This window comes from Emydura macquarii, unplaced genomic scaffold (assembly GCF_026122565.2).
Source record: "Emydura macquarii macquarii isolate MOO-44397 ecotype Brisbane River unplaced genomic scaffold, CSIRO-AGI_Emac_v2 contig_967, whole genome shotgun sequence".
NCBI lineage: Eukaryota > Metazoa > Chordata > Testudines > Chelidae > Emydura > Emydura macquarii.
Genome location: NW_027131104.1, coordinates 332,524 through 348,852, shown reverse-complemented (window position 1 = coordinate 348,852; position 16,329 = coordinate 332,524). Strand labels below are relative to the sequence as shown.

Below are 16,329 nucleotides of genomic sequence, written 5' to 3'. Positions count from 1 at the left end.
GAATCTGTACATTTTCTAGTGATTCTGTTATGATTTTTTTTAAAATAACCCAGCCTTTTATTAATCCCATCTCCTTCAGGTTCTATTTACAGGGCTAGGTGGTCAGAACGGGGACCCTGAGGGCAAGTAGGACTGGCCACATTAAGTCTTATTGCGCCACATTATCCTTCCATTTCCATTCCCCAATGTATCATAGAAATTAGAAATGAAAGAAACATTTTGAGAATTGAAGGGCCTGATCCAAAACCCAGTGACATCAATGGGAGCATTACCCTGAAGTAGTCTTTGGATCAAGCCCTTAATCCATTCTCATCATTTGGAGGGTGGGTTGTTTCCTACAATATCTTATTCAGGGCTCTGCCAGTCTTGAATTTGTAATTGACTGATGCTGTCACCACTTTAAAGAAGCTCTTAATTGTAAATTGAAAGGTTCTGTTGTATCTGCTGGCTAGTGGAGGGTCTTGTTGGTTCAGCTGTTAAAACTCTACCTCCTTTCCCAAGCCAAATCACTGCAGGTTTAGAAAACAGGAGATCTGTTCCATTCTGATAGTCAGATAGGTCATTTGGGATGAACTACCTGGGTTAGAAATAATGCAAGAATTTTAGAAATGGCTGTAGTAACTGCAGGAAAGAAAAAGCCTCTGAGGGAGATTAAATATTACAAGAAACTGAGCTCGTTTGAGTGGACATGTTCCTTCTTACACCCCATCCCAAACTCCCGTGCACAGTGAGTCCTGGAGGACTGTGAGGCTTAATTCATTACAGTTTAGAAAGTGCTTCGAAAGAAAGGACTGGAGAAGAGCTAGAGGGGTATGCTGTTAAGCAATAGCTCATCTTGCATGCAGGCGGGCGTAGCTGTGACTACACACTCAAGGAAGCTGTTGGGGCTAGGACTGGCACTTGCTCAGGTTTTTGCAATACCCGCTCCATTTTTGGACCTGAGCATGATCCAGTCATAAGGCTTGTTTGTTCAGCTCCTGTTCCTCTGTTCTTTCATAGGAACAAAGAATGTGAAAGGACAGTAGGCCCTGCTTTAGCAAGGAAGCACATGCTTAACCTGGGCTTCAGTGGGACTACACAGATGTGCTTAAAATCAGGCAAGTTCCTCAGTCCCTTGTTGAACCAGGGCCAGAATGAGCCCTTGGAGGTTGGCTGGGTGGGCAGAGTTATAGCAGCTGGACCCCCATTAACTTTACATTCCTCCAAGGAATAATTCTCTGTTGGGTTACAACATCTGCAATCATAGAGATCAATCACACAAACCCAGCAAAAAAAGGGTTTCTTCTGCTTGCTCCTGTCCTCTCTAACCTGCCCTCCCCATGTACTCTTCTCCTGACTCTCTCCTGCGGTGAGAACCTAGACTCAAGCAGGCGACTGGATATAGTATAGGGTGAAGGGGAAGTAGCTGAAGCAGTTTTGGCAGCTCTCATGTACTTCACGTTTTGTCCAGGGACAGGCCCTGAAGGAATTAATAGCTACTGCCGCGTCAACACAGAAGTTTTAATTGCTGTAATTTCACTGGTTTTTTTTTTCTTTATATGGTCTTACAATCCAGTAGTTTACTGGACCCAGTGAGGCAAATTATCTGTGGTGTGACTCCAATGATGTAAAATAAGGGGTAAATTTGGCCCATTCTTGCAAGCTGGAAGGGATTTGTTTAGAGCTCTGAGTATCAGCTTTGATATACCTAAACTCGCCATAACCCCAGGTTCAAATCCTAGCAGGTCAGCCCAGCTTCTCCCCTTCCACAGGAGGTAAATTTGATTTCTGTGTGCTGCTTAGTGCATGTTGGTCACTGACATGAGATCATAAAAGCTGATGCATTCAATTTGCAGCACCTGGACGTTAGCGATCCCATGGTTCTTGCCATAAGAATAGGGGCTTGTGCTGATGTCTTTAGTGAGCAGTTCCCCCACCGTCCCCAGAACTGTGGTGAAGTTTGCTGTGTGCAGGTTGTCCATGGCTGATGAAGTGATTTCTCGGAGTATGTGGTTTATAGAGTGCTTTGGGATGGAAAGCGCTATGTAAAAATAACGGTATATAAAAATAAGAGATTTCTCTTGGAGGTTAGCAATCCCACAGGGGCCATTTGCTCAGCTTGAGATGCAGTTGGATACAGTGTGACGCGAATAATAACAGGGAATTGCACAGCCAGGAGAAGAATGTGCCCCTCTGCATAGAATCATAGAACCATAAGGTTAGAAGGGACCGCCAGGGTCATCTAGGCTAACCCTCTACCAAAATGCAGGATTAATTGTGTCTAAATCATTCAAGACCGATGGAAGTGAAACAAACTGGTCTCTTTGTAATGGGAGAGTGTCAGTGAAACAGAGTGTTGTGACAGGAAAGACAGAGTCTCTTGCTGCTGTGGTGCCATCAGCACAGTCATCACTGTAAATGTGTAACCCACCCTTGTCCCAAGTGGGTGGCACTGGTCTTTCTAATGTGTGATAGACCCCGAAAGGAGGGCCACAAATAGAGGAGGAATCCCAGACTGCCATGGGCATCTTGTCTGTAATGTTTTCAATGAACTGTCCTTTGTATTTCGAAGAGAGAGAAGGCAGGGGAGGTAATATCTTTCATTAGACCAACTTCTGTTGGTGAAAGAGACAAGCTTTTGAGTTCCACAGAGCGCTTCTTCCGGTCTGTATTTCTGTCACTGTCGACAGTTAGCACTTAAAAAATGGTGAGGCCAAAGCAAGTCTGTAGGGGATTGAGATAAACTTGGATCTGTGGCAAGGGATGGCTCTTGAGGCCTCACGAGGGAGAGTGGTATGGCGACAGCCTTGCAAACACTCTCGGAGAGTGGCACTTTCAAGTCCCTCTGCCACAGCAGGGAATCCTTCGTGGCTGTTTCAGAAGAGTTTCCCACCCAAACAACCCTTTTAGAGTAGGAGTGGGGAAAGGATCCAAGAGGGCAGGGCTCATCAGGTACACCTGTGCTACAGAGTTAGCCTGGGTGATTGGCACCTGGGTTAGTTTAGTCCCAGGGGTAAGCAGCAAAAGCCCTATTTGAGTTCCTGTGCTTCCCCCATGTGTGTGACCAGGACTTCTGGGGGCACAGCCCATGGTTCTTTGGGCTGCAGCCAGCTGAGACACTCTTTTTCCCAATGAATTGTGGGATAACTTGTCTGTCCTTCTGGGCACATGGGCGGAGTCGTGGGAAGGCATTGGAGAACTGTCAGCGTTAGCCTGCGTCCTCGCTGCAGAGTGAACCCGACTGAAAGCAGAACCCAGGCTCTGATCTACCCCTCCTGCCAGGCTGGTTGAAAGCACCACTTTTCTCGGGTAAGAGAGTTTTGTGTGTGGACAGGAGGAGGGTTAGGAACAAGAGCCAAGTAACAGCCTCAGTTAACTCTGCTCTGAGGACATACCCATAGTACGTCACTGCCGTTTGGGACTGGGTCTCCAATACCTTTCTAGCCAAGATGTTTATTTTTCAAAGCAAGGGACCTGTGGTGCTTCAGGCCCAATCCTGATCTCGTCAAAGCCCATGGCAAACCTCCCATTGACTTCAGCGGGAGTTGGATTGGGCCCTCAGAAAGGGCGGGCTGGTGAATGAGATTTGCCTCCCAACTACTTCTGCTATTCCACGTGATCGCTATAGATATTGAGTATTGGCAGGCTGAGCCTGCAAGGTGATGATGCATTCTCCTTGATGTCAGTGGGAGTATGCAGCACCTTGCAGGAAGGGTGACGGTTGATAAAGGAGCATTGGGCTTTCCGGCCCCCTTCCGGACTGGCCGACATAGGCGGGCTTTTGCCAGTCACCGACCAGTTTATCTGTAATAGCTCTGGGATCTCTCTCTCTTGTTTTTCTTCTTCTTTTTTTTTTTTTTTTAAACAGTGCCCTTTAATTTTATGAATAAGCTCGCTGACTGACGTTTTCACCTTTGCGGTAATAACAGCGCTTCGCCCTTGTCTGGCATCTCCCAGCCAAGGATCTTAAAGGACTTGGCAAACATTTAATTAAGCCCAATAGCCCCCGTGTGATAGGTTTCATTTCCAGACTGAGGTACAGAGAGCAGAAACCAGTAACCCATGATCGCAGAGTCTGGCCCAGAGGCCAGGCGTCTTAGCTCCCAGTCCTTTGCCATAATCACTAGACCCCACTCCCCTCATACAGCTGGGAATAGAACCCAGGAGTTCTGACTCCCCACCAACTGCTCTAGCTCTTACACCACTCTCCCCCACCTTCCAGTGGCACTAGTCCTGTCTGGTTTAATACTGCATCTTCTCATGAGGGGCTGACTGACATCTGGTCCTGTCATTGGACTCCCATCTCCCCTCCTCTTTGAAATCACATGTCTGTGCGGAAACAATTTTTCCTTACAAAGTGTGGTGATTTCTTGCCCCAGATTTCAGCATAAACATTTCTAGAGGAGAGTAGGAGTCGTCCCTGTGGAAGCTGTTTGGGTAGATTATAATGTTCAGTGCTTGTACACGCCTCTTTTGCAGATAGTTGAAGGAAGGGCCATTTTAATTTGACAAAGTAAATTGCTCCTGAAATCTGCTGGGCCTTTTTAAAAGTCTCCTAGTCTGATCAATTTGATCCCAGCCAGTGCCCTTGCAGAAGGGGAGCCCAGCTAATGCAAGCAGGGGCCATTCCAAAAGGGAGCTGTTGTGTTTAGTTAATAGCATCAGTTGTGTGGGTTGAGCTCCATGCAAGGGCTGTGCTATCGATTGCTGGTGGTGGACAGGCCCACAGGAGACTGACTCACATCTCTAACTCCTTTTTTAAATGATTTATAGGAGCCGTTCCCATTACTGCCCCTGAAAGTCTACTCCTTATATCAAGAGCTCTTTGTGTCGGGGAAACAGCTTAAATTCCATTAGAGCTGGGATTTTCCTTGCAGCCAGCCCCATTTCTGCTCGAACACTTTCTCGTTCCATCTTTTTGATTGGGTCCCCCACCTTTCTGCTTAGGAGTTTATCCTGCACTTCCCCCCAAGCATCACTCTTGCCCAGACCCAGGTAAACTGGCAACGCTAGAGACAAATACAATCCCCATCACCGCAGTGCTGGAGCACCTCCCAGCTATTTATCCCCACGATGCACCTTGTGACGTGGGGAACCGTCATTATCCCCCCGTTGGGGAGGGGCAACAGAGGCGCCCGGAAGAGAAGCAATTTGTCCAAGGTCACACGGGGTAGAGCTGGGAACGAAGGCTGATCTAGTGTCTTAGCCACAAGGCTGCCCTTCCTCCCTGCCGGAGGTGAGGGAAGGGAGGGGCAGTGCAGGAACTTCCACACAGTGTTGTTTGTCGGTGCTAGGTCTGATCAAGTTTTAAATAACCTCACCGGTGGGTGTCTCCAGGATCTTTCAAGAGGCTCTTCCATAAGCTAATAGGCACCCCTCTTCCCAATATTCAATCTAAATGTTCCTCTGCTAAACATCCAATTGCCCCTAGATATTAACCATTGGACCAGCCTACGTTTGTCATCTTTGTTGTTTATTCCCTTCAGGCACTTGCCCATGGTTGGGTGTCTCGCCACTGGTCATCGTCTGGCCAAGTTACTCATATTCAGGGCCTGGTTTTGCAGAGGCGCTCAGCAATCAGGCCTGAAGTTCTTCTGGAGCCTGATTCCAGGAGGATGCTGAATGCCATAAATTCTCACTGAAATCCAAAAGCAGTTCAGGGCCCCTCCCAGGGTCAGCCTGGACAGCTTTCCTCCTGAGTCAGCCCCCACGCTCTGCTCAGTCGTTTCTCCATCTCTTCTTTGCTCTTCTCCACCCAGTTTGCTCATAATTTCATTTTGCCAATGAGCCCAGAACAGAAGGTGTCAGGCAGAGGGGAGGTACTCAGTTGAAAGAGAAGAAGGAGCTTCCATCACGCCAGCCAAGGAAGAGGGGGAGCTGTGGGGAGCCCTCTTCACCCAAGCCAGGTAGAGAAGTAGGGGCTCCTTTTATGCTTTCAGCAGACTTCCCCTTCCCTCCTCCCCGCCTCCTGGAGCTGCTCTGATGTGTTCACCATCTGCAGCCCAAAACTGCTCCCATCTCATTTGCTATCTGCTCCCACCTCTCGCTGTATTTTTTGGTCCATTCCTGCTTTCTAAATGTCACCCAGGCAGTGAATATCTGTGTTTCGGGATCCCTTCTCCCTAAATGTGTTTGCCTGCATTTGCCCAAGTTCAATCTATGCTCATTTCCTGTCTGTGTTCTAACCTCCCTAGATCCTTTTATGTTAATCCTTTGTCCTCACTGGTGTTTGTAACACCTCCCAGTTTAGTATCATCTGCGAATGTAATTACCGTCCTGTTTACCTGCACATCCAGATTGTTAATAAATAAAGCCAGCCCTAGCGCTGATCCCTGCAGCTCCCGGCTGGACACCTCCCCACCGCACAGTGCCACTGAGCATTACGCTCAGTCTCCAGGCCTTCCGCTAGTTTTCAATCCATGTGACAGCGCTCACACATCCAAGCCAATTTGAATTAACTTCTCAAGTAAGATTCCACGAGGCACCATATCAAATCATTTCCGTGAGTCTAGATGGATTATATCTCCCGCATCCCTTTCATCCACTCACGTTGTAATTAGAGATAAAAACGCTCAGGTTTTTCTGACGGGGTTTTTACCTCAGCAGTCTCCAGTGCTCTTTATTGCTTCTGATTCCATTCGTCTCTCCGTCTTTCTTTCTCAGAGGCTTGTGCCCCTTTTTCTCCTTCCCATCCTCTTCTGCTGCTCAAGGGTTTATATGACAGACAGACAAACAGACACACATGCACGCGCACAGTCTGCAGACTCTCCTGCTGCTCAGGGTTTCTCTTTTCCCCAGACCCACTTGCTGCTCAGGGGGTTTTAGCGCACGGCTATTGGCGGGTGAACTCCGTCCCTATTTTTCCTCCAGGACCTCATTTCTCTCCCACAGGGGCAAAGCCACTCTTGTCTCCGGCCTGCTCCACATCTCTCCAAGCCCATCAGAGCTGCACATCCCCTTCCTTTGTGTTTGTCTGCCTCCTCCTTCTCCCGCAGGTAAATGTTATCACCTGTCCGTGCTTGCTCCTTTCTTTTTCCAGCTCCTTGATCTGTAAGCTGGACTGAGACTGCTCCTAGTGACAAGCACCTCTCTTGCCTTCAGCTGCTCTGCTTGCCCTGCAGTTGCCCCTCTGCTCTCCTCCTGTTGGCTCCTTCTTCCTCCACTTGCTCTCTCTCAGCTAAGCCTGTTGAGTACTGCTGTATCCTAAGCTCCCGCGGGAAGCTGTGTTGGAAGAATCCCCCTGTTGATTCTGCAGCCTCAGATCTTGCTGCTAGGGAATTTCTCTGATCATCCTGCCTAAGTTTGCCTTGACTTAGCGCCATCCCATTGCTCCTAGTTGTGCTCCTCATCCAAAACTAAACAGCTCCTGTGCCTTCTTGATGCTTACATCCATCCTGTGATTGTAGACAGTTCCACTGGCCAAGCTGCTGGCTCATTGAATCTTTCCTTCTCTTCTCTCTCAGTACTGCCCTTCTCCCCCTGACAGCCTCTTCATTCATCCACTCTGCCTCCCTACAGACACAGTTTGCCTGGCTCTCAAATCCCAGGTGTCCCCTCCATTGCGGTTCCCTAACCCCTCCAACTCATAGTTATTTATAACCTGTCGAAACGAACACGGAATGGGAAGAGAGGACAATAAGGCACCATGTAGAGGCATAGGTGGTCAGTCAATAACTTCTCCCTTTTTGCCCCACCATCACATGTTGTATTCACACACATGCCCTCCCCATGCAAGCATCACGCACACACACACACTCCCCAGCACTGTACACTCCAGTTCCCACTCCTCACCCCTCACACACAGGCATATTCTTCACAGACAACAGCCCCCCCGCATGTGCACACGAACCCCCTTTCCACCACCTTCTCTCCCTGGCACACACCATCTCCTCATACACACAACGGCAGCTTTAGACTTCCCTCCGTTGCTCACGTACAGCCAGACTGCCTCAGACACAACCACTCCTAGGAGTGGCAAGAGAATGGAATTGCCTAAATTTGCTGTGGCAAATGGGTCTTGAAAGTGCGTAGGGATTCAACACACACACGCACGTCACTTTCTTTAGCGGGATCTTTGCAATTTTAAGCATCTTCTTTTTAAAGTACCAGAAAAAGAACATAGAAAATCTCCCCTAATCTCCCCCCAAAAAACATGCTGGAAGTTATTTTCCTGAATTTTCCATGTTTTGTAGTGAAACTAAGGACTTTTTTTTTTTCTGTTTCCTTTCTGGAAATAACTCCACAACTATAATTTCCTCCCACTTGCTTTCACCCTTCTTATTTTGATTTGCAAAGTCGTTGACTTTGTGAAATGATGACACTGCGCCATGGCTTGCTCTGTGCCTTGCTTGACAATTGCTTTCTTTCGGGCCCAGTGCTGCAAATACTTACAAGGATGTGTAACGTTACTTACATGAGTAAAGTTGCCGAAATGCTAAAATGCGTGCAGAATCAGCATCTAGATCAGCAAACTATGAATTATGTCATTTGTGTTATGATAGAACATAAAGGTCTCATCCAAGACCAGATCCCCTTTCTACTCGGCACTATACGGATATATACTAAGTGACAGTCCCTGCCCTGAAAAGCATAAAATATAAATAAATAAGACTGACCAAGGAAGTATTATCAGCCTAGTTTTATAGATATGGAACAAAGAGATTAAGTGATTTCCATAAGGTCTATGTCAGAGCAGGAAACTGTAGCCAGATCTTCTGAATCATACTCAGTCTTTTAACCACAAGACCATTCCTAACCCTAAACCTCACGTGCTCCCATTTTTTCAGGGTTGGGCCCTAAAACAAGGGGATTCTAATTTTTAACACCAATTCACTTCCCTAACTGCTGCTTATAGTTCATAATTCTTGCTTTCCATTCAAGGCACAAGCGGGAGCCATCTCTTTTTATTTTAAAAGCAATTAAATGATCTCATGATATTTTAAATGCTCTCTGAGTTTGTTTTGCAGGGGGTGAAATGTGTCAGGATATTTCTCTCTCTTAATTTCTCCTTTGCATTAAGCTGTGCAGGCTGCGACGTGTGCCAGGTTCCCGTGATGTTCCCTCCCTCTGTATGTTAACAGTTTTTCTGATTTCTGACATGCAAGGAAAATTGCGATAGATTTGAAAAGCAGCATATTCCCAGGAGAAGGGTGGATACAGACGGTTTGCACTTATGAGAAGAGATGTGGTGGTGGGTTTATTTTTTACCCCCTTTACTCAGTGAATTCTTCCATTTTGTGTAATTTCCCAGAAAAAGAAGTTCTATCAGAAATAGGTTTTACTTGTTAATGACAGTTAAGTGTACACAGTTAAACACAGGCTATCAGATCTAAAAGCTCTTGCAAAACCTAGCAGCCGCCGCCACCCTGTTTTCTTGCTGGGGGTTTGTTTGTTTGGCATCTGAAAGGAGTCAGAATGGAAAGACGGTCTTGTAGTTAATGCACAGGGCTGGGAGTCAGGAAGGCTCCGTTCAGTTCTCAGCTTGCTGCCGCAGACTCTCTGCGTGACCTTGGATCAGTCACTTAATCTCACTGGCTGAGATCTTCAAAGCTGCCTACGGGAATCTGAACACACCGGTTCTCATTAATTTTAATGGGAACTGGCCATCCAGATCCTTTTGAAAATCTCAGCTTCTCCCTCTGTAAAATGGGGATAATAATACTCCTCTCCTCCCACCCTTTGTCTGTCTTTCCTGTATGGTCTGGGAGCTCTTTGAGGCAGGAGCTGTCTCGTGCTTTGCGTTTGAACAGGGCCCAGCACAGTGGGGCTTTGATCTCAGGTGGGGCCCGCAGGCACTATTGTAATACAAATTATAAGTTGTCGCGGTGAAAAAGCGAGAAGGTTTGGGCTGCAGAACTTCCAGTTCCAAGTTCCAAGCAGCACAAGTGACTGCTTCTGGGGCTGCATGGCCCTGTGTTGACTCAGCAGCTCATACACCTGATCTCCCTGCTCCGGCAGTGCAAGGGCGTTCACAGCCTGACCTAAATTTCCCCTGTGGCAACAGCAAGAGACAGGGCTCAGTGCCAGATCCTGATCTTCCACTCTATCAGAGGGATAGGCTGCATCATCCTATCCTCATATTTCTGTCTGGCAGTGGGGCTAAATGGAAGAGGAAATATCCCACCAATTTACCCTGAACCCAGCAACGAGGGGCACTGGCCTTCCCTGGGATCCTACATGTTTATCCTTCTGTATTAAAGCCCTCAGTCTGCAATGGAGTGAGGGAGCTCAGCACCTTGCAGGATTGGACCCTGACAAATTGGTTGTAGCAGAGGGCCAGTCATGTGATAGCATGAAATCAATAATCCCAGATCGGCTTCGGATATGGCATGAGAAGTGAGTTGCATCTGTTTTCACCAGGTCTGAATTTGTCCCGGTGTACAATTGTGCTTATTCTGCATCTCAAGCCCTAGTTATGCATTCCAGCATCCAGGCTGGTATGGGGCATTTCTGGGTGTTTCTTGTGTGCCTTTCCACCGCCTCGGTGCCAATTTGAAGAGCTGCTATTCTCGGCTCGCTGCAAGAAAAATTAAATTCCATCTGCTCCTCCTGAAAGAATGAGGGAAGAAACAGACTCCTCCACCTGCTAAACTGCACTAGCTGCCATCTAGGGCTTAGCTACGGAAACTTGGGTGAGTTGCATAAGGTAAAGGGACTGCAAATTCCCCTGGCCAGTTGATTGTGCCGGCTGGTCTCCAGTTCACCAGTCTAGAAAACCAGAGCCAGTTTAGACTCCTTCACACCAGGGTATGGCATGTCCAGGTTACGTTAGCAGAGGGAAGTTTTTTTGGTAGATGACTTCATGGACACAAATTCATGATAAGAATAGGGTGCACAGAAACTTCAAGCATGCTAAGGAGATGCTCTGCTATTTCAGGCTCATTTCTAGCAGCAACTGGAGAGATTCCTGGTCTCTCCTGTCTGCTTTCCTCCCAGGGGTATAATCAGAGCCCACGGATAATTATGGCCTTTTTTGGCTTTCCCTTAAAACATGCTGTCTCGTTTTTGTTGTGTCTGCACAAGCAAAACAAGTGACATAGGCTCCTTCCAGGCAAAACAGGAGAAGAGGTGATGTGGAGACCTTCTCTCTGCTGGCAAGATGGTCTCTGCAGAGACTACCCTGGGTTGAGCTTCTGCCATTCTGGATGGAAGGACCCATCCCATCCCCATCTCTCATGATGGGACATAGAAGAGGTTCTCTTAAACACCAGTAACAAGACCAGAGGTACAGATGTGTCCCAGGTGAGATTTCTGATGCCCTTGCTCATAGATCAGTTCTGGTCCTCTCCCCTGCCGCCCTGTTGGAATAAATTGGGGCTTATAAATCTGGAGTAAAGTCCTGGGGAAGCTGATCCCACCACCACCACCTCTGGAGAGTCTAGATCCACAAGTTGTGTCTGTTCCCTCCATAAGGAGTCCCCTGGGTTTTAGCTACAGATGGACAATGTGTCCAAACACCTTCTGGCACGGGGGGAACTGCGCATATCAGGGGATTGTGCTGCCTTCTGAGGAGGAAGAAGGGCTCAAACTCTACAGAGACCATCCCAGGATGAAGGTAGGATTTGGGTTCACCAGGATGTTAGAGACGCTGGAAGGAGGCAGGTGGCTCTCAGCGAGGCTGCCAAGCCAAATGAATTCCATGTTGTTTGTCTGAAAGGCTCGTGGGGCAATTTGTCTCCATAATAAACCAGGTTTTCTCCATTATGCCATGGAAACGGAGTCAGCAACGTACCTCCCTGAGGGGCCCACCTGGAACTACAACCCCCATGGTCCTCCTTCCTCCGCCCCCCCAACACAGCAGGTGCTGGAGCCTTTCTCATCTGCACCCTGACGTTTGGGTACTCCCAGATTTGCAACATTCAGCTGGTGCCCGTTAAAAGACATGATATTTTCCCCAGCCCTTTTTAATTGGTTTCAATGAGCTTGGCAATTAGTTTAATTATCTTCTGTTATTGTGCGGTGCCTTGAGATGCCAGTCAAGTCTGTCAGTGCAATGTGTCAGATGGGGGTATTACAAAACCCTAATACCTGCCATCCCAAGAGCAGGAGCCCTTTGTGCATGGCGCAAGATTTCCAAAGGGCGTCTACCTCCAAGACCTGCTCAGCATGGCTCCTACCAGTTTGGCCCAAGGACAATCTTCCCTTGTGGCTCAACAGGCGAACTTGTCTCCTACAAACTAGGAGAGGGTCGGCTTCAGCGGAGGTACTCTGCAGATGGGGCATGTAACCTATACAGCTGGCAGGAGAGGTAGAAGGGACTTGGATGATGTGTTTAAATTCGGCTCCAGCATTGCCCCCGCGCCCTCCCTGGCGGACTCAGCCCCAAGCCTGTTCTGTGATGGAGATCACCACTTGCACGCTTCTGTTAAGACAAACTGGTGGTTCTCTGCCATAAACCAGCTCGTAAGTGCTAAGTTATCAACACGTTTTTGTGGAGGCCAGTGCTGAAGTACGGGGGACTGGATGGCTCTGGAAATAAATAAGGGAATACAGAGCAGAAGTTGCCAGTTCAACCCCAACATGGCTGATACTGCTCAAACTGTTACCTTCTGCCTGCTTTTTGGTGGCCCCTGGGAAATGAGTGTGGTGGGTCTCAAGTTTAGAGAGGAATGATGGGCTTGTGATTAAGGGACTGGACTGGGACTCCCGTCCTACCTCTGCCGCAGACTGTATGGCCTTGGGCTTGATGCTTAATCTCTCTCAGTTTCCCATCCATAAAGTGGGGATAATAATACTCCCCACCCACAGTGTGTCTTGTCTATTTAGATGTGAGCTTCAGGGCAGGGACTGTCTCACACACTGTGGGCATACAGCGCCTGGCATGATGGAGCCCATAGGTGCTCCTGTAACGCACACAGTAATCACAGCAGTCTAGTTCCAGTGGGCAGGCATCACCAAAATCACCCCTGCGACTGGTGCAAGTTGGTTCCTTTCAGTGGCAGTTTCCACAAAGATGGAATGGGCTATGGAAACTGAACATCCCTGTCTCCCTTTCAAGGTGAGGCCTCCTGGGGCAGGGTCCGGGCACACCAATGGAGCAGTGCGCCACGCGACACGCCCCTGTTCTGCCCATCACCAGACAGCTGCTAATCCCAAACCCTTCACCAGCACTCATTTTACGTAGAGAGACGAAGAGGTGCCAAACTGTGGGCCAGTTCCTCAGCTGGCACATATTGGTGTAGCTCTGTCAAAGCTGATGGAACTATGCTGGTCCCAGGCGTTCAAAGACCCAGCCCAAACCTTTAAAAAAGACTGGTGGTTTCCTCTCTCTGCTGGGTTGAGGGGAAAGGAAAAAAATGCAGAATAATTTTCCTGCAAGATGTTCATGCACGTGTTCTCTCTCTCTCTCTCTCCCTCTCTCTCCATTCTTCATCATGTTTGGGATCCTGCTAATAAGTCAGAAAGGAGGAGGAGGGGGAGAAAGAAAGGAGCTCTGCTGAATTTTAAGCCTGGTATCTCCACACAAAAAATGCTGTGACTAATGCTCCCAGTTGGCAAAAAGGCAATGTAATCAAAACATTTTTTTTTTTTTTAGTCCTTAAAGTTAGTCATTCTGCAAGCAGGAATCCAAACAGGCAGACATGAAATGAAAGCCAAAGTGCCTGAGAGCCTCTTATGCAATAGGCAAGGCACTTAGCTAGGAACGCTTCGGCATTGTCCTGGACGCTTTGTGGCTTTTAATTTGGGAAAGGAGCAGCATCCGGGGAGTGGCTGGCTGGCTGGCTGAGGGGGGTGGGACAGAGGGAGGCTGTGCAACATGCAGCGTTTCACCGCCAAGTTCCTGGAATTGAATCCAGCCCAAGTCAGTGACTAGAAGTTCTACTGGAGCTTTGGCAGCTCATGGGAAATGAATTTGGTAGGTCCAAGGCTGGTTCCAGAAGGCCGATGTGCCATCACTGCGCGGTCCCTTTATTGGCAGTCTCAGCAGAGCGACCAAGGATTGTATGGGCTAGAGAACGAACTCTCCTCCGATCCTATCGGCCCAGCATGAGCAACAACGGTGCAAGTGACGCTGCCAATGTGCCATTTCTGGAGAGGCCTCCTCTGTGGGTGAGGAGGGGGAGTTCAAGCTCCATGGCCCATTCAATCCAAGAGCTGCAGATGGTCTCTTCTCTGCACTCGGGGTGTGAGTGAGGGGGAAAGCCTAGAAACTCACCTCATGTTGCCACCCAGGCCCTGGCTTCTTCCATCACTTCTGAAATGCCAGGGCCTTCTGTTCCCTCTGCTAGGCTTACTTTTGGAGATGCCCCTTTGTCAACTCATAGAGCAAAAACGTCTCGGTCCTTCACTACCCACAACTCCAAGCATCTCTCTAGCCATGGAACGTGGAAGGATTCCCCCAGGGAATGGTGTAGTTGGTAAAAATGACCATAGTCACCCTATAGCACCACCATCTTATCCTGGGTCCATTACTGGTAAGAGTCCATCCCTCCTCAAAGATTCTCTTTATACTGATCCAAAAGTTTCCAGTCCTGTCAGTCCCTCTCACCACCTAAGAAAAGACAGGAGCCTTTGTTCTCCAGCCATCTCACCCGGAGTTATAGACAAGAGTTTTAATGGTCCTGACGTGATGTTTTAATTCCCCATGTGCTCGGCAGACAAATCACGGACTCAAAGCCTGTCCCTCGCATCCACTGGCACGACAGGGCACCGCCTGCACTTGACAGTCACCCTGTTCGTTCAGATTTGGAACTGAACAGAGACTACTGCCGCTGCCATCTTGACTGGCACCCAGGTCAGTGGCCTCTCCGACCCTGCCTGTTTCACAACAGGGATCTGGGCCACTCTGCAAGGAAGTTCAAACCCTGTGCCACAAACGGGAGCGAGATGGGACTCCCAGGAGAAGCTTGTCATTGGCCTGCATGACGAAATTGGGCGCGGGAGAGGCAGCCATGTGGGACTGCAGAGAGGAGCACCTCTGGTGCAGCCAGGTGCTGCGGAGGCAGCAATCGGGGTGGGGAATCTCGTATGCAAGTTCTGGGATGTGAAGCTGAGCGTGTTGTAATCCAGTGCACACCTCTCTTCCCCTTAGTTAAAGTGTGTGACCGCCTTCCGCAGCGATGGCTCCAAATGTTGCACTAGTTCTCCTGAAGGCAGCAGCATTGGCGCCCATTATAGCATGCCCCATCCTTTATTTATAAGGGTGTACGATCCTCCAGGCAGGGGCTTTGTATTTTTTCATATCCGTAAAGTGTCATGCATACTTACTGAGCTGCATAAATAGCAATAGGGCAAAGGGGCAGCTTGTGGCTACAACACATGCCTGGGAGGCGGGAAATCTAGGCTCTGTTCCCAGCCCTTTTACTGACTAGCAGAGGAACGATAATCCAGTGGTTAGAGTATTCACCTAGGAGATTCAGATGCAATTCCCTGCTTTAGCATGAATTTCATGTGTGACCTTGGCCAAGTTACTTAGGGCCAGATATTCAAAGGCGTTGAGCTGCCTAAAGATGCAGATAGGTGTCTCCTGGGATTTTCAAGAGCCTAAGAAGATTAGGTGCCTAACTCCCATAGGCGCCTGTCTACATCTTTAGGCATATCAATACCTTTGAAAACCCTGGCCCTTCGTCTATCAGTTCCCCATCTGTACAATAGGGATAACAGCACGTCCCTACTTTGTGGGGGTATTGAGAGGATAAATGCATGAAGTATTGTGAGGTACTCAGTACTACAGCAATGGGGGCCAGAGGAGGACCTAATGAGAGAGGGCAGGACATATAACCTGAGAACGCCTTCACCAGAATAAAAGACCCACAGGATGGCCATGGCTGGCCTGGCTCATGAGGCTCAGGCTGCAGAGTTAAAAATTAGTGTAGACGTTTAGGCTTGGCCTGGAGCCTGGGTTCTGGGACCCTCTCCACTCACAGGAATCACTTTAAGTCACTTTGATTAGTATTTTCTATATCATCTATTATATATGGGTGCCTCCATTTTTGGATGCCTGATCTGAACCACCTGGAGCCTGACTTTCAGAGGACCTGAAAACTTGCAGCTCCCATGAACTTCAGCCGGAGCTGTGGTAGGTCAGCATCTCTGAAAATCATGCCCTATGCCCTCAAAAATAGTTAGACACCTGATTCCCATTGGTCTCAATGGGAGCTACGTGCCTGAATATTTCTGAAGTTCTGGGTCTAGGTAACTCTAATCAGCCACTCAGAAATGAAGGCCTCCAGAATCAGAGGGCACAGCGGAATGTTTTGGGGTTAATCTTTTTGCTTCAGTTTCTGTATTTGTAAAATGGGGCCATTTACGCCTGGCAGGTTGTGAGGGTTAATTTTTAAAGGTTTGTAAATGCTTTGAAGATTACAAGTGCTAAACCATATGGTTCTCTACTCAATTCCCAAGTACTTT

The 16,329-nt window shown here is 48.3% G+C and overlaps 1 protein-coding gene across 3 annotated transcripts in view; it reads left to right on the top strand.

Moving 5' to 3' along the window:
- The first annotated feature begins 3,031 nt into the window (after nt 1-3,031).
- BIN3 (bridging integrator 3) overlaps nt 3,032-16,329 on the top strand; it is a 73,865-nt gene continuing 60,567 nt past the window's right edge. The window contains exon 1 of one of the 3 annotated variants that reach the window (XM_067543683.1): nt 3,032-3,288. The gene's annotated coding sequence lies outside the window, so the exon portion shown is untranslated. Of the gene's footprint in view, nt 3,289-14,602; nt 14,714-16,329 lie in introns of those variants that run through there. The other 2 variants (XM_067543685.1, XM_067543684.1) reach the window with 2 other exon arrangements.